General features: G+C 49.0%; 1 protein-coding gene and 1 pseudogene across 5 annotated transcripts in view; one reads left to right on the top strand and one right to left on the bottom strand.

Annotated features, from left to right (window-relative positions):
- Positions 1 to 27,752, top strand: part of CHST11 (carbohydrate sulfotransferase 11) — a 284,611-nt gene that overhangs the window by 95,862 nt on the left and 160,997 nt on the right. The gene's annotated exons all lie outside the window — the stretch shown is intronic.
- Positions 15,393 to 17,737, bottom strand: LOC308625161 (prostacyclin synthase-like; annotated as a pseudogene). Its single transcript has 3 exons — positions 17,727 to 17,737; positions 17,175 to 17,279; positions 15,393 to 17,010 (listed from the first exon to the last, which is right to left on the bottom strand). The product of its transcript is annotated as a prostacyclin synthase-like (transcript).

Below are 27,752 nucleotides of genomic sequence, written 5' to 3'. Positions count from 1 at the left end.
CAACCTTTGCCTCCATTCTTTTTCCGAGGTCCTGGATCATCTTCACTATCATTATTCTGAATTCTTTTTCTGGAAGTTTGCCTATCTCCACTTCATTAGTTCTTTTTCTGGGGTTTTATCTTGTTCCTTTATCTGGTACATAGTCCTCTGCCTTTTCATTTTGTCTGTCTCTTTGTGAATGTGGTTTTCATTCAACAGGCTTCAGAATTGGTGTTCTTCTTACTTCTGCTTGTCTGTCCTCTGGTAGATCTGTTTTTCTCTTTCTGATTTACTTCATTCTGTATGACAGACTTTAGGTCCATCCACCTCACTACAGATAACTCATATCAAAAAAACAAACAATCCTGTTAAGAATATGGGCAAAAGACCTAAATAGACATTTCACCAAGGAAGACCTACAGATGGCCAAGAGGCACATGAAAAGATGCTCAACATTACTAATAATTAGAGAAATGCAAGTCAGAACTACAGTGAGGTATACCAGGCTGTGCTTTGAAATTAGGACTAATTTCCGCTTGAAGAAACGTCTAGAAGAGCAGAGTTCAAAGAGGCTGTGATTTCTCAGCAGCCTGCAGACTGTACACTGGGAGTCAGGGTTGATCCCTACCTGACCCCTTTATTCCAGGGGAACCTTGGAGAAGCTGTCAGTCTTTTGGAGCTTTTCCAGTGTTGAACCTATAAGCACAGCAGAGGAGCAGTGTTGGTTCTTTGTTATTTTTGTGTTTTTCCTGGGTTGGCTGGCATCCTCTCGTGAGGTCCATCCTGTTGTGTTATAAAGGCAGAATTCCTATAAATTAGACATCAGGATCTGGGGAACTGGTCATCCGCCAACTATTCTGACCTTTATTTAAGCAGAATGGAAAATACGTTGTACTTTTACCCTGCTATGTAGGTTGCCTCATTCTTCTAAAGCAGAGACTGGCTAACTTCTTAAAGGTCCAGGTATTAAACATCATCACAGGCTTTGTGAACCATATGGTGTCTGTCACAACTTCTCAACTGTGCAGTTATAGAGCAAAAGCCATCCGTAGGTGATAAGTGAATGAATGGGTGTGGCCGTCTTCCAGTAAAACTACTTATTTACCAAAACAGGCAGCAGGAAGGGTTTGGTCTGTGGGCCATTGTTTGCCTGCTCTACCCTCCCTGCTCTATGGGAGGGGGGTCTTAGATGGAGTGGAAGCCTCTTTCTTGCCAATATGGATGACCCTGCATTGCAAATGTCAGTGCTACAAGACCCTTCCCCAATTGAGCTGAGAGTGGGGAATGAAAAGGGGACAGTAGACCCTCCCTTCTTGTCCCGTTGATGGTGATGTGGCTAATCAAGGGGTGTGGAGGTAAAGAACATCTTCAGGCCACTTTAATGATGTCACTTCTCTTGTCTGGATGGTGAGCCGCCGGGACTTCCAATGTGATGGTGTTAGTGTGTTTTGTGTTGGCTGGCCGGTTGGCCACCATTTAACTTTCTGCCTAGGACTTTGCTAAGACCTTCCTTCTCTTATTTCCTTCATCCTTCTAATAGTCTAGATAAGGAGGAAAATAAGGTGAGTGCTGATGACTTGACACATATGGTAGTTTAGTTCTCTGCAATTTTCAGGCTTTGGTCTTATTTCAAAGGCAACCTACTCTACCATCTTGAAGTGTGGGTTGGGATTCACTGGCTTTTCCTTCCGGATGGCGGATGGCTCTATAAAGAAAGGAAAGCAGTTTTCAATTTTGTAAGTGTGATTTCCTTGATAGACTTCCAACAGGAAAAATTAACACACAATTGCATGCTGCACGAATCTATTTTCACATGAAGACCCAGAGAAGGTACACTGGGGTCAGGCTGATGCCTCATAGACCTAAACATTCAGTGTTAAAATGTTCAAATGCTGACAGTACAGTTCCATGGGATGGGGTGCATGGAGGTTGGCTGGTCTTGTACCTTGTGTCTACTTGCTTTTGTACGCATGCATTGGTTATAGATTGTTAGCAGTAGTTCAGCTTCAAGAGACAAAAGCCCTCCTCTTGTTGCTGGAACCATCCAGTTTCAATCACTTTGAGGTCTTGCAAGAAGAAATAACATAACCTCACTCCCTCTTTTCTGGCTTACACTGTGCCATCCTAACTTAGATCAGTGCCCTCTCTGTGAAAAGGCTGGATTAACGTCTTTTGCTACTTACAGCTGATTTAACAGTGATTTACAGGTGATTTAACAGTGTGATTTACAGGTGATTCAACAGTGGGGAGGCTTCATGAGTGTGAAGAGTATTTTTAACCCAACCATGTGGGTTTGATAGCCATTTGCAGGTGAGTTATGGGATTTGGAGCTTCATTTGAGGCTGTGGGGAAGCAGTGGGAGGTGGAGGGGGACTGAGGCTGTGGAAGACTTGCATGTGGACAGCCGTTGGGTGATTTGATCCTGAAGTGGGTTGGTGGTCTCCTTCCATGCTCTGCTGACGGTTGTCAGTTGGTCTGCTTCAGAGGGTGTGAAATTGACACCCTCCCTGTTGTTTGGGATGGGGAGGCTGTCTGGGTGCTGTTATGGGTACAGGTGGAGTCAGAAACTTGATCTGCAGGGCATTTATTCAGTCAACAATCATTTTCGAGTGCTGTAGACCAGTTTCTCCAATTTTCATGTGCATTCAGCTTACCGGGTGATCTTGTTAAAATGCAGATCCTGACTCAGTAGGTCTGATTCAGTAGGTCTGGGGTTGGGCTGAGATTCTGCATCTCTAACAAGCTCCTGGTTGATGCTGGTGCAGGCACCACACCTGACTCGCAAGGCCAAAGCTCTGTGTCATTTTGGTGACATATGACAAGGTGAAAACAAGCTTCTTCCCGCCTCGGTGTCTTGCTTTCCCACCCACGCACCCAGATGCTCCTTCCCTGGGTCTCTGCCTGGCTGTCTTCTTCCTTTCATTCAAGTCTCAGCAGCAGTGTCACCATCTTGGAGAGACTTGTTTCCCTTGATGGCCCAAATCTAAAGTAGCTCCCCATCTCTAATTTACCTCTTACATTTCTCTGAGATTATCTTGTTTCTTATGTCTTTTCTGTCTGTCTCCATGAGAAAATGAGCTCTAGGAGAGCCAAGCACGTGCACTTGGCTGTTTTGTTGACGCCTGTCTCATCCTCCCATCCTCAGCTGTGCGAGCAGAATGCCTGGCACATAGTAGATGCTCAGTAAAATTTGTTGCATGAAAGATCAGAAGTGCCGTCTTTAAGGATCCCACCGGCTAGATGGAGAGATAGAAAAGTCAGTGACTAGTTGTGTCTGTGGTGTTAAGAAAGAGTGTAGGGAAAGAGTTATCGGTATAGAGTAGTGTGTCTTTAAAAAAATCTCTCTGGGCCTCAGTTTCTCATCAGTAAAATGAGCTTAAGTAGCAGTATCTCCCGCATACATTTGTTGTAGGATTAAAAGAGATAATAGATATAAAACACTAAAAGCCCAGTACCTGGCATAGAGTAGACCCTGAAGCAATACCAGCTGTGATGATGAAAATGGTGAAGGTGGTGGTTATGCAGGGACAGCCTGACTTTTCACTTTTCAGAGTGCCCTTTGAGCTCTCTTCCAAAAGGCAAGTAGTAATTCTTTAGGGCAGTATATTAGATACCAGTGCTGTGTAACCAGTTGTCACAAATTCAGCCGCTTAAAACAACACACATTTATTATCTCCTAGCTCCTGTGGGTCAGGAGTATGGGCATGGCTTAGATGGGTCTTCTGCTTCAGGGTCTCTTTCAGGTCATGGTGAAGATGCCAGCCAGGGCTGTGGTGTCATCAGAAGACACAACTGGGGAAGGATCCACTTCCAAGCTCACATGGTTGCAGGCAGGATTCAGTCCCTTGCAGCCTGTTGGATTCAGGGCCTCAGTTCCTTCCATCTGTTGGTTGGAGGCCTCCCTCAGTTCCTTGCCAGCAGGCATCTCCATGGGGCAGCTCACAGTGTGGCAACTTGCTCCATCAAAGCCATCAAGGGAGAGAGTGTTGACCAAATAAAAGTTGTAATTTTGTGTGACAGAATCACAAAAGTGACATTTTTACTGTATTCTATTAATTAGTAGGAAGTTGCTAGGATAGCCCTACTCAAGGGGGAAGGGAGATTACACAAGGCTGTGACTATCAGGATTTGGGGATCAGTGGTGGTCATCTTAGAGTCTCTCCACCAAAGGCAACAAGAGGGAGCAAGACTGGGAGCAAGGATGCATGGGCTCTGGTGCTGGCGCCACTGCTCCTGGCAATGAACAAGGGTATGTCCCTTGCTCTAGCCTTCCATTTCCTCTGCAGCACACAGTGAGCAGAGGCATTTTCACGTGGGTGCCAGGGAAGTTGGGGCTCCACAGAGGCATCTCAGGGGCTGCTGGGGAGGATAGAGGAGTTGGGAGGTGTACATTCCCTCCCCATCAGAGCAGCTTGGCTTCAACCTGTGTTCAAGATTGGCTCTTCTGTCCAAGGTTTTCTTTGAACAGAGACTTCCATGACTTAAAATCAGGTTGGAACCATTTGCACCAGCTGCCCTCGGAGGGCCCTCTTCTGCTGGCCCCATGTGGTTCTCTTAGGGTTCGTAGTGGCTTGTGCCAAGACCAGAACTGTAGACCCTGAGCCAGTTAATGACATTGGCATCATTCTCCCATCCAGAATTACAGGAAAAAGGGACCCGAGGCTGCACTGGGGTGGGTGGGGAGGTGAGTTACTGAGTTATTGGAAAACCAGTTTCTAAGCTTGTGATCAGAACTGTCTATTTCATTCATTGGCACTACTCACTCAGTCAGCATTCCTTTGTTTATTCAACACTGTTCAGTGTCACCATGGGGCCTTCTCGGGTTCACCCTCAGCGTGTTTTGTAAATGCCAAGCACATAGCCTAGGAAACTCCCATCCCAGCCACATCAGGGAGGGGTAGTCACTGAGGTTCTGCTCATCTTGTGGCTTGCTCCCCGGAGGAGGCCAGGGCACCCTGTTCCTTTGATCTCACTACGTCAGGGTCATTGTCCCTCCCTTTTTCTGGAGCCACCCCCCCCACCCCAGAAAGGAGTACCTCTGGGAAGAGTGGAAGCATGGGCAGTGCAGATTAGCAGGGTAAGGAGGACTTGACCCCAGGAGCGGGAAATATATTTTGGTAATAGGGTTTTCACTTTTTAGACTTGTGGGTTAAATTCCACGAACTAGAATAACCCAGGGAGAAGTCTTGCTGGTTTTCTAGACTAGAGGCACACACCTTTCCCTTTTCCTCTTCCCCCCTCACTTCCTGTCTTCCTCTGCATATTTTTAACTTGTATAAAAGACATTGCTCAGAGTCTCAGGACTCAGAGCCATAGTGGGTCCTGGTTTAGGGACCCACTAACTGCTGCTAACCAGCTGTGGGACCTCGGCCCAGCTGCCCTGGGCCCAGGTGGAGGTTGGGCTGCATGATTTTGAAGCCCCTCCTGACCTTGCCTGGTAGGTAGGCTTCTGTCTGATTGCTGTTGTCCAGAAGCGTTAAAATTCATTGTCTTCCCGGGAGCCAACTCTCGCTCCATTAAACAGCTCGTCCAGAGGCAGATGGAGCCTGCAGGGGGACTGTCCTTAAAAGCAACAGGTTGGGTGCTTGGCTGGCTCACAAAGGAAGTCTCTGGGGAGGTCCAGCCTCCCTGCTGCTCCCTGGGCAGAGGCTCTGGGCCCTCTCACAGCCCGAGGGGCGGGAGAGGAGCCCTGCCCTCTGGGAGAAGGGGTTACTGAGCCAGGGAGGGGGGAAGTGCTCCCAGACGCAGACCCTGGAACACTTGACAGAGGTGGAGGGCGATCCTGGGATGAGCTCTGGAAGGACAAGGAAGACCTCGCAGGAATAGGAATTGTAGTAATATCGGCTGAGGCTTTCCTGACTCTTCTGTCTATGCAAGATAGCTACGTACATTATCAATAGTACCGGCGATGACGCGGTGCCCCATTTTACAGAAGGAAACTGAGCATCCGAGAGCTCAAGGGACCTGGCCCAGGTGACTCAGCTGGGAAGTGATGGAGCTGAGACTGGGAGCCAGGTTTGGTTTCAAAGCACCCCCCCCTCCATTGCCCCCAGCGAAAAGATCATAAGAGGGATGCAAAAAGGGGTTCCAAGTCAGGTCACATTCACAGACAGGCACCTGGCGGTTAGGATTTGGACCGCTCTTTCTGGGGGACATAGCTGAACCCATAATTGTGGGGATGGCTTTAAGGCGAGAATAGGCAGAAAGTGGGGGGTAGGGCTCATGCATAGCTGGGACCCCTGAAGCTGGAGAGGCCAGCTCACAAGGGCTTTTGGACCCTGCTGAGGACTTTGGACTTAGTCCCGGACTAGGCACTGGGCAGGGTGGGAGGCATGGAGTGTGGGTGTGGATGGTCAGGTGGGCGTGGTGAGCGCTGGAAGGAGGATGCATGGGACGAGGACAAGAAGGGTGTGATCTGGGGCCCTCACGAGTCTTCTGTAAAAGCCCTCGGGGAGAGACGAGCAGGGCCTGAACCCAGGCGTGGATGGAAGGGTGAGAGAGGAGGGGTGGGGGTGACTGGGAATTGAGGTGGCCAAGTGGGCAGGGCTCGGTCTTGGAGGCAAAGGGCAGGAGAGGAGGGAGTGTCTGTTGAGTGATTTGAAGGAGTCAGTGGAGGGGGGTGGGCTTGCCCTAGAAGGAGCAGAGAGCACGACGGGAGGAAAAGCCCGCGAGAGAGGGGTGGAAGCCTGGCCACTCCACCTCTTGGACCTCGGATTCATCTCCCAGAGAATGTGGGACCTGGCCTGGTTCATCTGAAAGGTGCCTTCCGGCTCTAACATGCCAAGGTTTCTGTGATTCTGAACCAGTGCAGGCTGCGGCAATCAGAGGAGGCTTCATGGGGGAGGGGGTCGTGACTTGGGGGAGGATGTGGAGGGCGTTTCAGGGGTGGGGACGGCTGATACTGAGGCCCAGAGCTGAGCTGAGTGCTTTGATGAGCCCGGAGAACCTTTCCACGGCAGCAGCGGCAGGGCCTGTCCTCCTGTCTCGGGACGTGCAATGACTGTCCCTCATCAGTGTTTCAGTCTCCGCTTTCACAGAGCGCCTCCCTCTCTCTTTCACCTTTGTCAGCAGCCTCCGTAAATAAAAGGAAGAAGCGCTGCCGGGCCCAACGACAGAGGGGCTTCCCGGGCCCTTGAAGCCTTTGCACTTGTTTGTGACTGGAGACAAATGAGACTTCTGGCAACTGAGCCCCCGGTCCCTTCACCTGCAAACTGGGGGCTGTCATGCATGTCCCCCAGTTCCTCAACTCCCCCCGCCTCGGGTGTAAAATTAATTCTGTTGTGCCGTCCTCCTCCTCTGCCTTCAGACAGAAATTCTTCATCCCAAGCCCTCAGGCACCGGGACCGCCTCGAGTAGAGACCTTAGAGACTTTTCAGAAAAATTTTTTTAAATTAAAATTTAATTGATGTTGTCTAGTTTTTGTTTTGTTTTGTTTTGGCTGCTCCGGGTCTTAGTTGCTGCACGCGTGGGGGATCTAGTTCCCTGACCAGGGATCGACCCCGGGCCCCCTGCATTGGGAGCTCAGAGTCTTAACCACTGGACCACCAGGGAAGTCCCCAGAAATGGTTTTAACTGGTTGTCAGAGGCGGGGGTGGGCGGTAGGTGAAATGAGTGAAGGCGCTCCAAAGCTACAGGCTTCTAGTTAAAAAAACAAGTAAGTCTTGGGGATGTCTTGAGTAGCGTGGCGACTATAGTTGACAGTACTATATTGCATGTTTGACAGTTGCTGAGAGAGTAGATTTTCAAAGTTCTCATCACGAGAAAAAATATCTGTGACTGTGTGTGGGGATGGATGTTGACTTACTGGGATGGTCATTTTGCAACATAGAAAAATATTGAATCCGTATGCTGTACACCTGGAACTAATGTTATAGCTCAGTTTAAAAAATAGAAACTAGTTAGGGGCTTCCCTGGTGGTGCAGTGGTTGAGAGTCCGCCTGCCGATGCAGGGGACACGGGTTCGTGTCCCGGTCCGGGAGGATCCCACATGCCGCGGAGCGGCTGGGCCCGTGAGCCATGGCCGCTGAGCCTGCGCGTCCGGAGCCTGTGCTCCGCAATGGGAGAGGCCACAACAGTGAGAGGCCCGTGTACCGCAAAAAAAAAAAAAAAAAAAAAAAGTAGAAACTAGTTATGTCAGTTTAAAAATGGAAAAATTTAAAAAATAGTTTTAAGCTTCTGTGTAGGTGACTACTTTTGAAGCAGAATCCTCACCTACCCGGCATAAAGAAACACTGTGGTTCGATTTTCCGTCTGGGGTCTGTGTGAATCCTTGTCTCCTGTGAGTGGACGAGGCTATGCATCTGAGGGCAGAGCTTATGTCACACAGGTTTGGGCCCCCCCACTGGGAGTCAGGGCTTGTGGTTCCTCAGTGTCACGCAGTGAGGTGGGGCGGTGCTGCCAGAACACCGTTGGCACCTTCTCCTCTAGCACTGCTCAACTGGGACACCTCCCTCTAGCATCTCCCTCTCTCAGCTGTGAACACAGGGATAGGAACATTGCCTTGCTTGTTTTTAAATCTCTGTATGCTCAGAGCCTCATGTAGTAAGTGTACAATAAATGTTCGTGGATACAGATTAATGTATCCAAGTAATTTTGCAAATACTTACTGAGCACCTGCTATGTGCCAGCCTCCCTTCCAGGCTCTAGAGATAAGAGCAGTGAACCAAATAGAAAAAGCCTGCTCTCATGGAGCCTCCATTCCTGTGGGCAAGACAGACTATCCGTGGATGAACACGTGTGGTAAATGACATGATTTGGGGTGATGAGGGACGCCATTCAAGCAGGGTTAGGGAACCGAGAGTGGGAAAGCTATTTTGGAAGGGATGGTTGAGGAAGGCCTCTCTGAAGGGGTGACTTTTGGGTAGACACTTAAGGGATGTGAAGGGGTGAGCCGTGTGAAATTCTAAGGGAAGAGTGTTGGTGGCAGAGGGAACTCCAAGGATGAAGGCCCAGAGGTGGGGATGAGCTTGGCAGGTTAGGGGAGTGGTGGCTGGAGTGGAGTGGGAGAGCTCGGTAAGGGCTAGATCATGCAGGCTCTTAAAGGTCAAGGTTGGCTTCATTTCCAGGAAGTCTGTTGACGCAGAGGATGACCCTGGGGGTTTCCTGGCAGTCTTCCATGTTGTCTACACAGGAGAGAATCCACTGATAGAAACGGCTTTGTGGGGTGGCCCCTTGGGTGCCATATGTTCTCAAGAACAGTTATTTGAGATCCTACTACGGGGAGACACTGAGGCGGCCTCAAGGACAAGGCAGAGTCAGAGGAAGGAGTCTCTGCCTTCCAGAAGCTCTGTCCCGCAGGACTCAGGCTCCCTCCAGCCTACCCTCCTCCCTGCAGCTCCGACGGGCGGCACACCCCAAAGTGGGCTGGGTCCTGGGTTCCCCCCGGTGGGCCTCCTGCGTGTGTCTGCATGGTTCAGCATCACAGCGTTCCCCTTTGCGGATTGGTCCATCTGGGGTATTAAATCTAGCATCCGGATGCTTAGGCTTGGATCCCAGCCCAGCCACTCTGTGGCTCCCCATCTGGTGCAGTGCCTGCAGCCACATGTGAAATACATAGACGTTGAAGGAACGGGTGAACAGCGTGTTGCTTTGGGCAAGTCACTGAATCTCCTGGTGTCTCAGTTTCTTACCTATAAAGCAGGGATAACAGAGGATTAAATGAGATAGTGCTTATGATAGGAGTCTGAGTCGCTGTGCCCAGTGTGTAGCAGGTGTGCAGAAAACATAACTGCTGTTTTTATGACGTTGTTCCGGTCGTCCCTGACTGCTCAAGGCTTTCAGAGCCTAGTTTCCTTTCCACATTCACTCCCCATCATATCTCTTTTTCTCCCCGAGTCTGTCCAAGATGAGACTCAATGATCATTTGCCAAAGTACTATTTTTCCCCCAATAAGACATTTGCCTTTTACCTCCAGAGGCCTCTGATGGTGGGACTTGAAGGTTCCTGGCTGCACGTGGTGATAAAAGTCAGAACCAGCTACAGCTGTCTCTGAACTGCCATCCTGGAAGAGACTCCAGAGACCACCTTGTGCAGCCCCCCTATGTTTTAGGACATGAGTAAATTGCCTTCTGTATTGGACTGATATTCGATGTTCTAGGAGTCTGCAGGCAGCGTGGCAGGGGTGGGGAGATAGGAACGCGTGAGGGTGCCAGGGCCCAGGGCAGGAACCGTGTGGTCCTGACATCCCCCACCGGTGGTTAGAAGCCTCACTAATGAGGGCATTCTGCACTTGGTGATTTCTTGTTCTTGTCAGCGGTCCCTTGAGATTGGGCTGGTCTCCAGATCTTTTCAGAGATAAAGGAGCGGAGCACAGTGTTCTTTCTTCAGCAGCCGTCGCATCTCTCTCAGCCGGGCAAGCTGGAGGGAAACGGAAGTGGAGGCTGAGAAGTTGGGATGGAAACACCCAGTCTATGTTTACTGAGTTTCTCTGAGCCATGGGATGGGCCGTGTGGAAACTACGTTCTCGTTTCCTTGTGCATCCTCTTTGTCTTCACTTCCTAGGGCCTGTCAACATTCCAGATCCTCCGGCCCTGCCCCACTGCAGCCCCTAGAGGTGTCTAGTCTGTGTTACTACAGCGTGGAAAGGACAGGGCTTGGAAGCCATTCGCTGGCTGTGTGCCCGTCCCATGGCATTAAACATCACGACTCTGGGCCTTGGTGTCACTGCTGTATGGGAATCTAGAATGTCCCGCACAGACAGGTCATGAGGCTTCAGGGTCCCCGTAAATTATTCTTTCTCCATTGCCTCTACCAAGGTCTGTCTCAAAATCCATAGACATCATTATTGTCACTTGTGTCACCTTTCTCTTCTTCCTTAGTTGCATTGAGGGGAGTGGGGGTCTTTCCATAAAGTGAAAGCTGCTCATATGGAAATCATTTTAGATCCTCATAGAAGTTATTATTGTGACTCAACAGCTGTGCAGAAATGCTGGGAAACCATTCCCCTGTCCCACCGGCTCCCAGTGGAGGAGAAACTTGTGACTCCACCTTGGGGGCCTGTGCTCGCAGGGAGCTTGTAGGAGTGGGTTTGGGAGGGACCTTCCCAACACAAACGGCATTTTTTTTCTCTATTTGCAGCAAGGGGATGGCTTTGAACCCATGCGTGTGGCCTTTATAACTCAGTGCTCAGAGTGTTTGAACTAATAGGCCTTTAGAGATTCTAAAAGAGCCCTCTGTTTGGGACTCAGTTCTAAGATCCTGAAAATCATCTATCAGGAGGGTCCTTTGAGCTGATCCAGATACCAGCAGACACACCTCCCATCTCTCCTTAGTGTGACCACAGCAGACATCACCAGTGGACCCTAGCACTTTTCTCCACACTGAACGAGAATGGAGCCTTGGGATCCTCGCCCCACAGTGTCCAAGACTGAGAAACCCTATGCCTTTGCAGTTATAGAAATTGAGACCCAGAGCCTTACATATCTAGCTCAAGGCAGATCTTCTTGTTAGGTGGGCTAAAACATACACACACACAAATGTTCATACACACATAAAGTTTATATGCATATAAAGTTTATATAAGGAGCTTTCATAATGTATAAACACACGTGTGTGTGTTTGTGTGTGTGTGTGTGTGTGTGTATGTATAGTAATGTATACATAAAACTTCTCCCCCTAGTTCTTTAAATCTGAGGTTCTCCATCAGGACCGATTCACCAGAGGCAAAATTTGCTGACGTCTCTAAAGAATAAAGTGTACTGTCGCTCCGATAAAATATCATAGCCACTTCAGTCAGCCACATTAAAGCTTCAAGAATCTTTAGGAAATTGAGCCTCGTGGGTCAGACGGACCACATTTTGTGGAACAGGCGAAATGCATCTGAGGTTGAGGGTGACTGACAAGTCGGGACATCTTTAGTTAGGCAAGGAAGTGGAGTTACAAAATACCTTTGAGCTTCACTCAGATCTGGCAGAAAATTCAGTCCTTTTTTAGAAGGCAGAGAAAGTTTTGTTTTAAATGGTGAGTTTCTCTTTGGGTAGAAAGGTGTTCCCTGGGTGCGTGGGACTTGTGTCACTGCCCGTCTTTCCCTGCCTCCTCTTCCGTTTCCTTGTGTCTCTTAAGATCCACCTTCCTTCTCCTGGAGACTTTCCCTCCCCTGACAGCCCGCAGCACCTCTAGTTACATTCCTGCTGAGATACACTGTCTTATGTTCTGTTGTTATGTCCTCAGTGAGACATTCCCAAGCTCCAGGTGGGCACGAGCTTTCTTGCGGATCTGACTCCCTTCCTGAGGTATGGAGAGGGGTTCCAGACCCACCTTGAGCTGTGTGGAAGGTTTAGAGGCTAAGCTGGTTCATGCATTTGTGGTTCCCCAGGGCAGGTCACTATAGGGAAGGACCGGTGTGTCTGTTCCTTTCCACACCAGGATTCACAGGCTTGGGCTGGACCCTGTCACCAGGGCTGCTATTTAGGGCTGGGGTCTCCTTGCCTTCCAGCCTCACGGATGCTTTGATGCTGGCTGCATGCAGGAGCCAGGCCCTCCTCTCTCTTTGCAGTTTACCGATGCTCTTCTGTCTTGGCAGCTCCCGTTGCCATGCAACAGCCAAAGGTACTGCGCCAGTGGGCCCCTCCCAGTGTTTGTGCATCAGCCCTGCTGTCTGTCCCCCTTAGCTCTCAGTCCTGCTGCAGGATGGGGATGGAGGGACCTGGAGCAGCAAGCTGGGCCAATCTGCTTGCTACGCCTTCACTAATGATCTGTACATTAGCAACTTTGAACAGAGCTAAGATGGGGTGAGAGTGGCTAATGGACGGTTGTTTCCTGGGACTTTGAATGTCATCTTGACGTTTTATGAATGTGACTCTTTGTTGCTGTTGGGACCTCCCCTAGAAATACAGTGACAGCCGCAAACTGTCATGCTTTGTTATTACTTACTATGTGTTTGTATTCACTTAAGCGTGAAGGCAATATTAGTTCCATTTTATAGAAACTAAATCTCAGAGAGGTTAAGTAACAGCCAAGATCACCCAGCAAGTAAAAGCAGAACTGGGATTCAATCCTAGGCAGTGTGGTTTTATAGTTTGTGCTCTTAACCAGTATTCTATACTGCCTTTCTACTTATAAAAGTTGAAACCCACCCTAGGGGATCTTAAAAAGCTAATGACCTACTTTTAACGGCAGTGCTGCCTTATGTATATAGCTACATTTATTAAGGACTTAATAAAGTAAGTACTTAAAACTGTGCTAGGCACTCTTTTAAGTGTTCTTATAATAGTTCATTAATCCCCACAACAGTCCTGAGAAGTATTACTATTATTCCCATTTTAGAGATGAGAAAATTGAGGCAGGTGGAGATTCAGTAACCAGTCCAAGGTCATAGAGCCAGGATGTGACAGAGCCCGAATTGGAACCCACTAGTCTGATTCCATATTCTACACACATAAGTAAAACTACTAGTTTATAAAACAAGGCAAACCTCTTGACTTGGTGATTGTGGGGGAAGAAATTCTAGGGGTAGAGAGGGATAGAAAACCCTCCGGAAGTTGCCATGTTAGTTACTACAGCTCAGTCTATGAGACCCCTCATTTTTCAGAATGTTTTATATTCTGAATGAAAAAAAAAAAAAAACACATGACAAATACAACCCGTCAAATTTACCTAAAGGAACAATCATTAGGATTTGTGGGCAGTTTACTTAAAAACCAGTCTCCCTTATGTTCTCAATATTTTGTTATGAGCAGTTGCTTTTAAAATTTAGAGAAGAACTCAGAGGGTGTCTGATTCCATTTTGTAATCTTCCTAACTTGTTGCCCCGTAGCTGAGCACGTCATAGGCACTTGGGAGCACAGTGCACATGCTGGATTGATTGAAAATTGAAGTGTTATGTGTGGGATTAGAGGATAATGAAGTGGGGAGATTCCAGGCTAAGTATTTAGGGACCACATTTTTGGGGTGCCTCCAGGGTACCCAGGCTATACCTTATCCATCTATTCTCCCACTCGTGGATCATTGGGGGATAAATTACGACATTGTCGGTGATGGTGGTGCAGGTAGTATTGGGGTGGTGCCATTGACCATGTGGTGCTGGGAGCCCCCAACACCTGGCTTTCCCTCTTGAAGGCTGACACTCCATGTAGCCATGTTGAGTCTGCTTCATAATCTTAGTTTACAGTTGGCAGAAGAGGACAAGATCGCGAAAGAAACTCTTTGCAGTCAGCGTGCTTGGCCACCCGAGCAGCTCCGCTCCACATTCTGCCAAGTTGCTAAATTCAGAAACGGTTAACGGTTTTGACATATCTGATAACCTACAAAACCTACATGTCCTGGGTTTGATCTTCCCATCTGTGTCAGAGGAGCATGAAATGAGCATGCGAGCCAGGCTGTGATGCAGCCCATTGGGGAGGATCTAAATTAAATCGGTGGCTCCCCGGCCGGAGTCCCCCCACTTGACGGCTTTCCAGTCCCGTGTGCCCCCCACCCCACCCCTTCCTCCCAAAGGGTTAAGTTACACAGGAGCCCGGGTGCCTGTTTCTCTCCTTCTCACCCTGTTTGTTCCTCTCCCCATCACTGTCTTCCTTGTTGATCTTATTGTCTAAGAGAAAGTTGACTCATTTGTAACATTTAACCAGCCTCCCTCTCGCACTAGTAGGTGTGTGAGCAGCTGGGGACTTTACCATCTGCGATCCTCCACACTTCCAGCAAATTCTCTTTCTACCTTTGCGGCGCTGTGCAACCAACCCCAGCTCCGCGCCTTCTCTGTGTCCCATCTACCCCTCTCTCACACCAGAAATCAAGCTGGAGGGCGATGGGCGTGGGATGACCTCAAAAAAAACCCCACTCATTTCCTTCCTTCTAGAAAAATGTGCCAGGCATTTAGTGTTAGGAATAGAGAAGTGAGTACACAGGGTTCCTGCCCTCAAGGAGCTCATGCGTTTGGGAGGAAAGGCAACAATACGGGTGTCACTGATGGCTGCAGTTTATTGAGTGCTCAGGATGTACGAGGCACCGTGCTTTACCCAGATGATCTCATCTGATCCTCACAACAACCTGTGAGCTTAGGAAGTCTTCTCATTTTATTTTATTTTTTATTTTTATTTTTTGGCTTTAGGTAGTTTAATAAAAATTTGGGGACAGAATTTCTTTCAACAGACGCACCGCTAGGCCCCAAGTGGCCTTTTTATGGCCAGCATCTGCTTTGACTGGTTAGGGTCTGGACCACACCACTGTCAGCCCATGGGGGCTGGAGGCAGAGAAGTGGGGTCTCCTAGTTGTGCCCCGTCGGCCCCAGCTTTAGTGGATATCATAAAGGTGGGAGGAGCTGGGGGCGGGAAGAGCCTCATTTTGGAGCTTAACCTTTGCAGCAGATAATCCGCAGAGCTTTTGGTGTCTTTTCTTCGCTCCCCTTTTTTCTCCTCCCCCAGACACAGCCTTCTAGGAAAAACAGTAGGGAAGGGATAACGTTTGGCATCGTTGGGTGTTCAGAGCTCTGTACCCAGGCCGAACGCAGGCACGGAACGTTGGGCCACTCGGGGCAGGCTGGGTGCGTGGAGTCCTATCTGCCCTGGAGCCCAAGGCCGGATGTGGTAACGGACAGGCACGTCACGTTCCGGCTGCATCAGCCCGAAGCCGTACCTGCTGAGGTCAGACTCGGACATCTGCACGTCCGGGCTGATCAGCTTCAGGTCAAGGCGCGCCAGCACAAGGAACACGGATTGTTTGGTGCTGCTGATGGCATGCGTAACCCCTCCCCAGGCACTGGTTGTGCCCTGCTCCCCAGGGCATGCTGTAATTCTCCAGTCGCTTCCCATCCTTGTAAAAGTCTTTCTTCTCTGATCCATCAGGGTTCAGGAATCGGTTGTATTTAAAAACCTCTGGGTCTGTGTAGATCTCCGGGTCCTTCTGGGGACTCAGGAGGGGGAAGAGGAGGAGGCAGTCGCCACATCGCAGGGTGAATTCCCGCCCATCTGCCATGGGCAAGGCCAGGTCCACCGCGACCTCGCGGGTGATGAAGGGTGCGGCGGTGAGCCTGAGGCTCTCAGCACGCTGTCCAGCGCAGGCACGCTGTCCAAAGCCTTCTGTGGGAGGGTGGTCATCTGCGAAATGGGCTGCTCTACTTGCAAGAGAATGGGCTCCAGCTCTCCACGGACAGCAGCCAGGGCCTCAGGGTCCTTGAGGAAGAGCAGGGGCCAGAAGGCAGCAGGACCCATGCTCCCCTACGTGACCCAGAGCTGCAGCACCGGAGCCCACGCCTGCATCTGCTCCGACATGCCCGTCTCCTCCAGGTGCAGCAGGTAACTCTCCAGCCGTTTGCTCCGGTGGGCCTGCCCGAGTGGCCGGCCTGGCTGGGGAAGGCAGCTTCCACAGGCGACCTTTGACCCTGCACCCCTGGTCCCTATCCCCCAGTGACAGGGAGCCACGTGCCAGTTTGGGGAGCAGCAGGTCGAGCTGGCGGAAGGCGTGGGAGCCGTCGGCTGAGTGGATGCGGTCCTGGGCCTGGCTCTTCCGGGTGTGGGGCGCTGCCCCGACGCCGTGCAGAGTCAGATAGTGGCTCCGAGCGGGCAGCTTTAGGAGGATTCGAGGAGTCCCGTCGCATGCCAGCCACTGCCTGCTTCCCTGGTGACACCCAGCAGGGCAGTGTGGAGGTTGGCATACATGGCTTCCGTGCGCGCCTGGAGTTCTTTGTGGAGGAGAGTCGGTTTCATCTTGGACTTTTCATCGCTGGTGCTGTAATGCAGAAGCTGCGCGTCGAAAATCCTCTCCATGAGGAAGACGGCACAGGCGTGGAAGTCCAGCCTGGTGCGAGGCTCCCACACCACCATGTCATAGGAGTGTGGGTCCAGGAGGACAGTGGCATACCTGCCCCCCACCAGCACAGCAAAGATATCACCGTGCTTCTCCTTCATCCTAGTGAGGAAGCTGGCAGCATCTTTTCCAAACTCCAAAGCATCGTCCAACCAGGGGATACTGCCCAGGTCCGGCAGAGGCTCGCCAGGTCGCCTCTCTGTGAGCCGGCTTCTCCCGAAGGCTCCGTTTAAGGGCTGGCACAGCACAGGGCTGGAGGAGACCAGTGTGCACCAGCCCTCTCCCAGTCCAGGTCTGAGCCCACAGACAGGACACAGGAGCGGCGATTTTTGCACAAGAGGCAGGAGGGCAGGATGGTTATGAGCCTGACTTTAGCACCACACTTTCTGGCTTCAAATCCCAGCCATGCTTCTCGCTGGCCACGTGACTTTGCCTCCCTACGCCTGCTTCCTCATTGCGTGAGCCGGCGAGTCAGCAGCAGCGCGGCCGGAAGGCCGAAGACCATGGCCCAGGACATGGCTGGGCCGGCGACCAGGCTGCGGCTGCGCAGCGCTGTCTTCTCACTTTAGAGATGAGAAATGGCAGGGATAGTAGGTAAATTGGCCAAGGTCACATGACTGGTAGGTGGTGGACTCAGTCCTCTGTCTTCAGAGGAGAAAAAATGCTATTATTATTTTTATTCATAATGACATTTATTAACTATCTACCACATGCCATGTATCAAGTGCCTACATACGTGCTGTCTTTCAGTCTCTCTGAAATACTCCGAGGATGGTTTTATCAGACAGTCATGACTTGCTGAGGACAACACGGTAGGAAGTGGCAGCTTGGGACTGATACCAAAGTTGGTCTGATTCTAGAACTTCCAGGCTCCTAACCCCTGGGCTGTATCACCTCTCATTAGAGCAGTGCAAGGTTCACCATCAAACCAGCCACTTGTTAGAATGAAAGGAAGAGCTTTTAAACTTGGCTCCAGGCCCACAGGCACGAATGGGACCATCTCAGGGTACCTGGGTTCCATGTTCACCCTGGCTGAGATGTACGATTCAGGCATCAAGTATTTTCCAGTGTGCCAGGCACTGTTGTTGCAGTGAGCAGGGCAGGGGGTCTCTTAGAGCTTGACGTTCAGGAGGGAGGGGACTGTGATGAGGTCCCTTCAGGTCGGGGGGTCAGTGCTCTAAGGAAGACACACAGGATAATGGGATGAAAGGGATGCCGGAGAAGGCCTCCCTCAGGCGGGGCAACTGAGCTGCAGCCCGAGTGACAATCTGGGTGAAGAGGGTCTTGGCTGAAGCATGGAAGGTTCTGGAAGCAGGAACAGCTTGACCGTAGGAAGGAACAAAATTCCTGGGTGTCTTCTGAGAGCTCTGAGTGGTTCTGTGTGGCTGGAAGGTGACATCAGTGGGTGAGGTGGAATGCAGTCTGCAGACCGTCCTGCCTGAGGCACGGAGTCCCCACGTGGCTCCCTTCTGAGGGAGGCCGTTCCGGGAGCAGCAGGGTTGGAGGCCTTTCCGATAGAGAGTGGAGAAACCCACTTTTGAAATAAAAGGGTTGGCTTCTCAAAGTCACGCTTGTCACCTCTAAGCCAAAGGGCCGTGATTTGTAATCACAGGGTGGATGGCACACACAGGTTCTGGTCTTTTCTTACATAATAAAAGTGTGAAAACGGTCATCTCTTAGATTTGTTCCCTACCAAGCACCCCCAAGTGCAGCGTATTAATAAATACAATAATAGTTAATATTTCTTAAGTGCTCCTTGTCTGTGTTCCAGTGGGTTGAGAGTTTTTCTTGCATTAGTCCCTTTAGTCCTCATGAGAGCTCTGTGAGCTTAGTACTCTTTTTATTCCCCTTTGAATGATATGGAAGCCGAGGTTTAGAGAGGTGAAATGTAAAGAGCCCAAGGCCACACAGTTGGGAGAACAGGGCCTGGAACCCCTGATGCAACAGCCCGAGGAGTCAGCCAGGGCAGGTACTATCAGGCCCATTTTACAGAGAGAGAAGACTGAGGCATGGTCATGAAAAGGGTGTGGAAGAGAGTCGGGCCTGGAATCTGGGTGTTCTGGTTCTGGTGGAAGGTCCACTAGCCGTGGGGAAGGTGGTGGAACCGCGCACTCTACTTTGCCCAGACTTATTCAAGGACTCAAAGCCAAGGGCCTCCTTGAAGTTGGGAAAGAGCCCCTGGCAGCCTTCACTGGGGAGCAGGAGCTGGCGGCAGTCCCCGTGGCCACACCCCTTTGGCTGATTCTAAAGCCCACGTAAGGGCTGCATCTGGTCCACCTACCCCCCTGCTCAACCCTTTAATACACCCCAAGTTCCTCCAAATCACCTGGGACATTTTTAAACAGGCACATTCCTGGGCTTTGAGAGAGGCCTGTTGAATCGGGATCTTGGTCATGGGACCCTGGAATCTGCATTGACCTTCCCCGAGGCAGTCCTGAGGGGCATTCAGGTTGGAGAACCACTAGTCTAGGTCTCAGTACTGAGCCCTCTGGGAAGGGTGGAAATGGCTGTGGATTTACTCTAAGGCTCTAGGCATGATGCTTAAACAAATTTCGTGGTTACTTTGGCCAAGGGAGAGGCTATTATCATCGGCCCCAGACATTTTGGGGACAGGCTGGAAATAGCTCGCTGGCTGAGTGTTTCTATTTTGCATCAGTATGATTAGGTGTGTCTGGGGGCTGCAGTGTAAGTCTGTTTTTTTTTTTTTTTTTTGGTATCTTTAAAAAAATTGTGGTAAAATATACCTATCATAAAAGTGACCATTTTAACTATCTTTAGGTGTACAGTTCAATGGCATGAAGTGCATTCACATTGCTGGGCATGCAGCCCAATCCAGAAGGCTCCTTTTGGATCAGTCTAGGAGGGACGGGCTGTGTACACATTAGGTGCTTAATAATTTCTTTCAGATGACAGTGGAACAGCGGGGGTTATTGGGGTGATGGGGTAAATTCTTAAGCATTAAGTAAGCATCCCCGCCTCAGACTTTTCTTGTGAGCCACTTAACCTCAGCCTGAGATGCTGGTGGAGGAGGTGCTGGTGAGCTATGTTCAACGTTCAATTTCTATTTCTGGGCCAGGCAGGATGATGAGTTCATTGTCTGGTCAATGCCAAGGGCTGGTCGATGCCAAAGGCAACTTCCCCTGCCTCCCCCAGTTCCCCATCAGAATAGAGGCTATCTCTGTAAAGAATCCAAGTTTCCCTCCTATGAGTGTGTCGCTAAGAGGCAACCCACGGTCACGACTGGGACTAGGGTTTCACATGCTGCCGACTCAAGACTGATTGAGTTGAGAACTAAACAAACGGGCCTTTTTATATTTAAGAGGAGATTTTTTTTTAACCGTGTGTCCACAAAAGATCTGTAGACCATCTTGTTATAAATTTCACACTGCTGACTTCATACGTATGAGAGCGCTCACGACCCATTTACATTTTTTGGTGCATTTGGGTTCATTTCTGTGGTTACCACTCTGAGGAGGCCTACAAAAGCTGGCCTGTTCAGTGGTGGAGCACGTTGCCAATGGAATTTGGTGAGCCTCACAGCAGTGGAGGGGAGGGTGTTGGATCAGCACGTGGACGGAGTTACAGAAGGATTGAATTTTGCAGCTGGAAGGGAACTTCTGTAGAGTGACCCCCCGCCTTATTTAAAGATGAGGAAATTGAGACCCAGAAAAGGGGGTGAGTGCTTACCCAAGGTCACCCTGCTAGTTAGGAACCCAGCCCAACACGGGCCTCCTGGTCCCCAGCCCACTGACTTTCCACTGCATCAGACCTTTCTAGGCCTTGAACTCTGGCTTCCATTGACCGGTTGGCTTGCAATATTAAAAAAAAAAACCTGAAGATAAGTTTTCCTGAAATGAGAAATCTTTCCAAAATCATTTATAGATTATGTGGCTTCTCCATTTGCCTTTTCCTGTACTAGGGTAGAATCAATCTTTGTTCCTGGGCAGACGTTTCAGTTTCTTTCCTAAGATCTTTATCTTCCTGATTATGCTTTGGAGCCCCCTGCCTCTGTTCTGATGAGAGCCCTGGGTACCGAGGCTCTCTTTCCAGGATGGCAGCACAGCTGGTTTGAAAAGTGGAATATTGAGTCATCAGCTTTCTGGCGTGGCTTATCCTTTCCCAGAATTCTGAAGTCCCATCTGATGTTATTTAGTCACTGTCCTTTCAGTCTGGGAAATGATTCAGATATAAGCTACACAAAGAACTCAACAGAGCCCTCTGTGATAGGGGTTCTTGAGGAGACGTGGAAAGCTGGCTCTATTATTTGGACACCGACCGTCGCTCGAGAGCCAGACCCCTCACATTCCCGAGTAAAAACTTCTAGGAAGGTTCTGGGCTCCTGTGATGTACAGTCATCTCAGCTGCAAAATCAGATTAATTGATTGACTAAATATTGTGCTTATGGAGAACTTATTTTGTACTGACCCCACTCAAAGTAGGAGGTACAAAAAGGAATTTAATTAACATGGTCTCTGACATAAGGAAGAAGCCATGAATTGGTGCCCAGGTATCTATTAAGGGGCTTTATTACATGCTTCTGTTTTCTTGTTACCCTTAAAGAATCAGAGAAAGTTGCTAGAAGAACAGCAAAGGGCACTATTGAGCCTTGAAGCTCAGTGAGGGCTGATCTATTCTCTTTCACCTCTGTGGTCCCAGGACAGTGTGGATGCTCAAAGAATATTTCTTTCCATGCACAGCCCCTCCCCCGCCTTTTTAAAACAAACTTCCATAAAAGAGGCACCTTTTGTGCAGAGGGATAAGACTGAACCTGGGCCTGTATTACCTGGGTTTGAGTCTCTGTTCCACCACTGAGCTCTGTGCCCCTGAGCAAGTCACTGATGTCCCTGAGCCTCCATTTCCTCATTGACAGAATGGAGACGCCATGATTCATCTTGGGACCGCGGGTACATCATTGCACCTCTCTGATCGGGGATTTCTCCTTTTTACAACAAGAGGCAGTGAGGATGCGTGTGGAAGGCCCACTGGAATCGGCAGACAGCTAAACAGGTGTTCATTGTTATTCATCCCATGTCAGGAATGGGCTATTTTACTCTTTCATCTCCAATGGAGTTTCAGGAGAATACGTCCATTCCAACACAGGTAACTTCCGATTACCAGTGTGTTGGTGAATCCCCTGGGCTCCATCCCTGCCCTCCCAGCCCCGATTCTGCTGCCGTGCTCACAAGACGCAAGGTCCTTTGAGTAACTTTTCAGGCCAAATGTAACAAGATAAAAGCTAAATGTTCAAGGAGCCTGCTTAGCAGTTCCAGCTGACCAGAAGCGACCTCTTGGATCACCTACTGCTTCTGAATGGCTCGGGTCACCACACCCTCAATTATCACTGGCAGTGTTAATTGAGAGGCACATGGAATGGTTATTTACAAATGGTTATTTGTAATTGAAGACCACAGATAATGGTCACCTAAGGTCAACCCTAGGTAATCAGTCCCTTTTATTCTTTTTTTAAAATTTCATTTATTTATTTTTGGCTGCATTGGGTCTTCGTTGCTGTGCGCGGGCTTTCTCTAGTTGCATCAAACGGGCTACTCTTTGTTGCGGCGCGCAGGCTTCTCATTGCAGTGGCTTGGCTTGTTGCGGAGCATGGGCTCTAGGGTGCGTGGGCTTCAGTAGTTGTAGCACGCGGGCTCAGTAGTTGTGGCTTGCGGGCTCTAGAGCGCAGGCTCAGTAGTTGTGGCGCACGGGCTTAGCTGCTCCGCGGCGTGTGGGATCTTCCCAGACCAGGGCTTGAACCCGTGTCCCCTGCATTGGCAGGCAGATTCTTAACCACTGCACCACCAGGGAAGCCCAGTCCCTTTTATTTCCGACAGACGTTTGAAGAAAAGGCTTGAATTTTGAATAAAACCATTTGCTTTTTGCTGTTAAGGCCCTTCAGTTATTTCATTAAGGGATTGAAGCCAGAAATCATTTATGACTTTTCCCCTATACATTATAGATTTGGGGGATAAAATATCTTTTGGGATTTCTGTTAACAAGAAGGCAGAGTCTAGGCTTAAGCAAGAGTATAAAAGAAAATTGAAACTAAAAATTGGTTTCTTGATTTGACTAAAGTTTCCAGTACAGTAAAGCCAAAAGCTTTGACTACATGCACGGGCCAGCATAGTAAAGGTCAGGATGTTAAAACAAAAAAGTTTAATTCAAAGAAGTTTAATTACTTAAGTTTAAGTTCGACATTGGGCTGCCTGTTTCCAAATACCCTGAAACTCAATTATGCTCATCGTGAAAAGCGTGTGTTGATGTTTATTGAGATGAGAAGGAAGTGAAAGGCCAAAGTGTTTCCCTCTGTTTCTGTGGCCCTCCCACTTCTGTCCTGATCTCCCTCTCCGTGAAGTCACTCGCCTTTGACCTTGGACATCCAGGAGCTTACTTCTCCCATCAGAACCTCTTAGAAGCAGATGCTTCCTGCATCCTCACTCTTATGGACTTGGGTCCTGCTCCCAGGATGCTGACCTCCTTGACCTTCTGCTGGAGGAGTAACCTCAGACTTGGTCAGATGGAGGATCACCTGGAAATCACCATAATCTATTAATATTTTTGAGATATTAGTATTATATATCAATGTATGTATATATCTATTCATATATATGTCAAGCATAACTGTGTCAACGGTTTAACAAAGTTTATGGGAGAAAAGCTTGATAATTGAGAAAATTCTACCGCTATTTGTTTGCTTTTGATGTTGTGGTTTTTCAAACGTTTAGAAAGCTGGTTGTTATTTGATTTAGTGGCTTAACACTGGAGACGCTGTCTGGGATTTCTGACCTCAAAAATTCTATCACCCTGGGCTTCCCTGATGGTGCAGTGGTTAGGAATCCGCCTGCCAGTGCAGGGGACACGGGTTCGTGCCCCGGTCCGGGAAGATCCCACATGCCGCGGAGTGGCTAGGCCCGTGAGCCACAACTACTGAGCCTGCGCGTCTGGAGCCTGTGCTCCGCAACGGGAGAGGCCACAACAGTGAGAGGCCCCGCGCACTGCGATGAAGAGTGGCCCCTGCTCGCCGCAACTGGAGAAAGCCCTCGCACAGAAACGAAGACCCAACACAGCCAAAAATAAATATAAAATAAATAAATAAATTTTAAAAAATTCTATCACCCTTAGGGCTAACATCTTTAGCCACTTTGCTCTACCTTCTGGCAGTGAAGTCCGGGCAGTTATTTGGAGGAGGGTTGGGTCTTATAATAAGGGGGTCTTTCTTGGTTCTGCTAAAGACCACTACCCCATTCTGCCCTGACACTCACAGGGTGTGGTGGCTTCCAGTGTTATTCAGGCCACTGGTTCAGGGACCTTGGCGTTGTGATGAATGGCTTGGGTACCGGGCTATGTCAGGGGGCTGCTTATCCTGGAGCTTCCTGCCTGCACCTGAGTGAGCTTTCTCTTTGGAGTCACCCTCAGAGGGTACAGGGCATTTTGATGCTGCGGCACTGTGTCATTTGGACTTGAGGATATTTATCTTGGCTTGGAAAAGAAAGCATTAAATTTGTGGTCAGGAGAGAGAGAGAAGGAGAGAGGGAGGGAGAAAGGCAGGGGGGACACATTCCTTCCAGGGGTTTGGACTTTAAGATGAGGCATGGGGATGGGGATAGGGATGAAGGCAGGCCCACAGGTCTGTGGAGAGAGTCAGGGATTGTCACCACCATCATCATCATCCTACCCGATCGAAAAAGGCTCTGACTGTAAGATGCCCCGCGATTTCAGAGACGTTAAAAAACATGAAAATGACCTGAATCATGGTTGGCAGGGTTGGTACTTTCATCTCACGTAATCCTCTGGATCTCAAAAGGCAAGTTCTCTCGTCCCATCTTACCGGTGAGAAATCTGGGACACAGAACTTGCAGAAGATCACTCAGCTGGCTAGTGTAGGAGCCGAGATTGAAGCAGGTGTTCCACCACCCTTAGGGCTAACATCTTTAGCTACTTTGCTTTACCCCCTGGCAATGAAGTCCGTGGGGTTTGAACACTTTGATGTCAACATTTTGACCCAGCTGTGTCAGACAGATATGTTAACTCCGTCCCATTACTTTTAGTAAGTAACTTAAACCTCATTGACATGTTTTCACATTCTTCTTCTTTTTTTTTTTTTTTGCGCTACGCGGGCCTCTCACTGTTGTGGCCTCTCCCATTGCGGAGCACAGGCTCCGGACGCGCAGGCTCAGCGGCCATGGCTCAGGGGCCCAGCCACTCTGCAGCATGTGAGATCTTCCCGGATTGGGGCACGAACCCGTGTCCCCTGCATCGGCAGGCAGACTCTCAACCACTGCGCCACCAGAGAAGCCCCCATTATTATTCTTTTTTTTTTTTTTTGCGGTACGCGGGCCTCTCACTGTTGTGGTCTCTCCCGTTGCGGAGCACAGGCTCCGGACACACAGACTCAGCGGCCATGGCCCACGGGCCCAGCCACTCTGCGGCATGTGAGATCTTCTCGGATCGGGGCACGAACCCGTGTCCTCTGCATCGGCAGGCGGACTCTCAACCACTGCGCCACCAGGGAAGCCCCCATTATTATTCTTAATAAGGGCTGGACCCAGGGTTGTGAAATGCTGCTTTCGGTGTGTTTCGTGTCTGCTCCGCTCCTCCCCCTCTCCTACATCAGGTAGATCTCTGTTGATAACATTCAGATAATAAACACTTACCTGCTATATTAGTCTAGAGAATCTGTTAGTTACCGGCTGTGTGACTCTGCAGATACCTCTCTGCACTTGCTTCCTCGTCTGTAAAATGGGAATGATAACACTTACGTTTCAGGATGGTAGTGAGGAAGGGAAAGTTAAATAACGTTTACTAAAGTACCTGGCATTCGGCGTGGTGTATAATAGGGACTCAAAATATGTCCAGCTTGTTCCTGTCCCCCTTCTCCCCGGGTCACCGGATAGTAGGTGGCCACAAGCCCTGAACCAGAACCCTTTCTAACACACCTGGTGATGTCTCACATATATAGACAAGCAAGTGGCTCTCACATCCCCTTGTAGCTGGCATCATTTGCAAACACCTTATTATTGTTTTACAGCTTTTTAATTTGCCTGCACAAATAGAGCCTGCCTGGCTGACTTTGAAGGAATTTTAATATCTAAACGCAGCCTGGATGTGTGTGCTGCACCCCAAGAAGTCATGCCTTCCTGCTTATCATGCCAGCAAGGATCTTGTGCATGACTTCCTTACTTTTTGGAGAAAGATGGGACTCTGTCTCTCCATATTGTCAGAAAGCTTTGTTTGTTTGAAAAAAAAAAAAAGTCTCAAAATGGGAAACATTTTCCTGGGGAAAATCGCTACGGTAACTCAGGTCCTTTCTTGCCCGTCCTTGGGTTCATTCCCATCCCATTGCATGTCTTGGGAGGGACTGTGGAGTGAGGTTCAGCCTTGCATCTTGGGTTCCCTAAGAGGGAGGGAGGGAGGGAGATGGGAAGTGTGGGCGTGCGTAATAGGATACAGATGCAGTGGTCTTTTCCCTCAGACCATATTTCAAGAAGAATAACATGTGAAGCACAGCCTAGCTTCCCCCAAAGCCCACGTGTGCCTTTTCTGCCCCCATCCTGAGCCTCCCCTCCACTCATTTTTGGATCTCCTGCACCTGCGCCGTCCCTCTACTACTTGGTGGTGGCAACATAAATTACACTTCAGCAGCTTATGGCCCTGAGACGTGCAAAAAATTAACTGCTGTCATGTTTCAAAGATCTGTTGGGGAAGACTGTCCACATCAGTGGCTGCAGATAATTTCGGTGTCCTCTCTGGGAAAATGCCAGCTTTTTGTTTCGAATGTCTCTGGCTTTCCAGTAGCACCTTTAACACTGAGAGCTGATCTGGATCTAGTATTATATGGAAGCCATCATTTTTAAGTGGGAAAAATGATATACAACATGGAAGAAAGGCACAAGGCACTCTGACGATTGTTTTCATTTTTATATGTGTGCGCATTTACCTAGCCAAGATCCTGATCCTCATAATATTATGAATTCTGCTGCTTTCATTTCAACCTCTTTTCCATATCTTCACATTATTGCTTTTAATAACAGTATCATTTTTGAGTAGTGAATATACTGTGATTTGTTAATGATGTACCTCAGTGAACTATGATTTATGAAATTGTTCCTCTGATCTTGGACATCTTAGAGTGTTTACAGTTTTTTCCCATCAGAAGGGAAGTATTATAGTAAACATCTTTGTGCATAAACCTGTTAGCTTCTGTTGAATTGTTCCCTTGGTGTAATTTCCCAAGAGGGAAATTGCTGGAGTGAAGGCAGTAAACATCTTCACAGTTCCAGTGATGTAGCGCATATGGGGATATTTTTAAAATCAGTGTTCTCTCTGCTAGCGTCTTGGGCCAGAAACATGTCAGAAGAAAATAATACAAGTGAACAATTAAAAAGATAATTTCCATCTTTAACTCATCTAGACATATGGAAATGAAAATGTGGGTTCGCGTAGATGGGTGGCTGGCTGCCTTGGAAGGCTCCAGCTCTTTATTACTGTGACTGTGTCTTTCATTGTGGGAGACAATCTCTAGCTGTCTTGTGCTTCTGGAGAAAAGGTATGCACGACGTCTGTTCAACACCCCCGCTTCAGCATCCTGAACCTGCCTTACGCTCATTTGTAGCGGAATGGTTAGACCTCCATCATATGTCACCAACTGTGACGAGAGTTCCTCTCCCATTCGTGAAATAACCTAGTGTCCACAGATTAATATGTGTATATCGTGTGTACAACAGTGAGATTTTGGGTTGGAATAGAAGAGGATTTTGAGGTGCTCTTTTGGGAGATAGAAAAAGAAGGTACTGGACTTCAGGGATGGTTAGCTAATTGTAGCTTATTGAGGACTTATCTCAGACCAGGTGCTGTTCCAAACACTTGACATGGATGAATTTATTTAGTCCTCAAAACATCCCTACTAAGTAGGCATATCATTATCCCCATTTCACAGATGGAGTAACTGAGGCCAAGGGATTATCTTGTCGGGGTCACACAGGACATGAACCGACGTGTATTCGTTTCCTAGAGCTGCCATAACAAAAGTACCACTGTGTGCG

Source organism: Mesoplodon bidens (genome assembly GCF_964165515.1).
Source record: "Mesoplodon bidens genome assembly, chromosome: 11".
Classification (NCBI taxonomy): domain Eukaryota; kingdom Metazoa; phylum Chordata; class Mammalia; order Artiodactyla; family Ziphiidae; genus Mesoplodon; species Mesoplodon bidens.
Note: the sequence above shows the minus strand (reverse complement) of the source record. Positions and strands in the feature narration are given on the sequence as shown.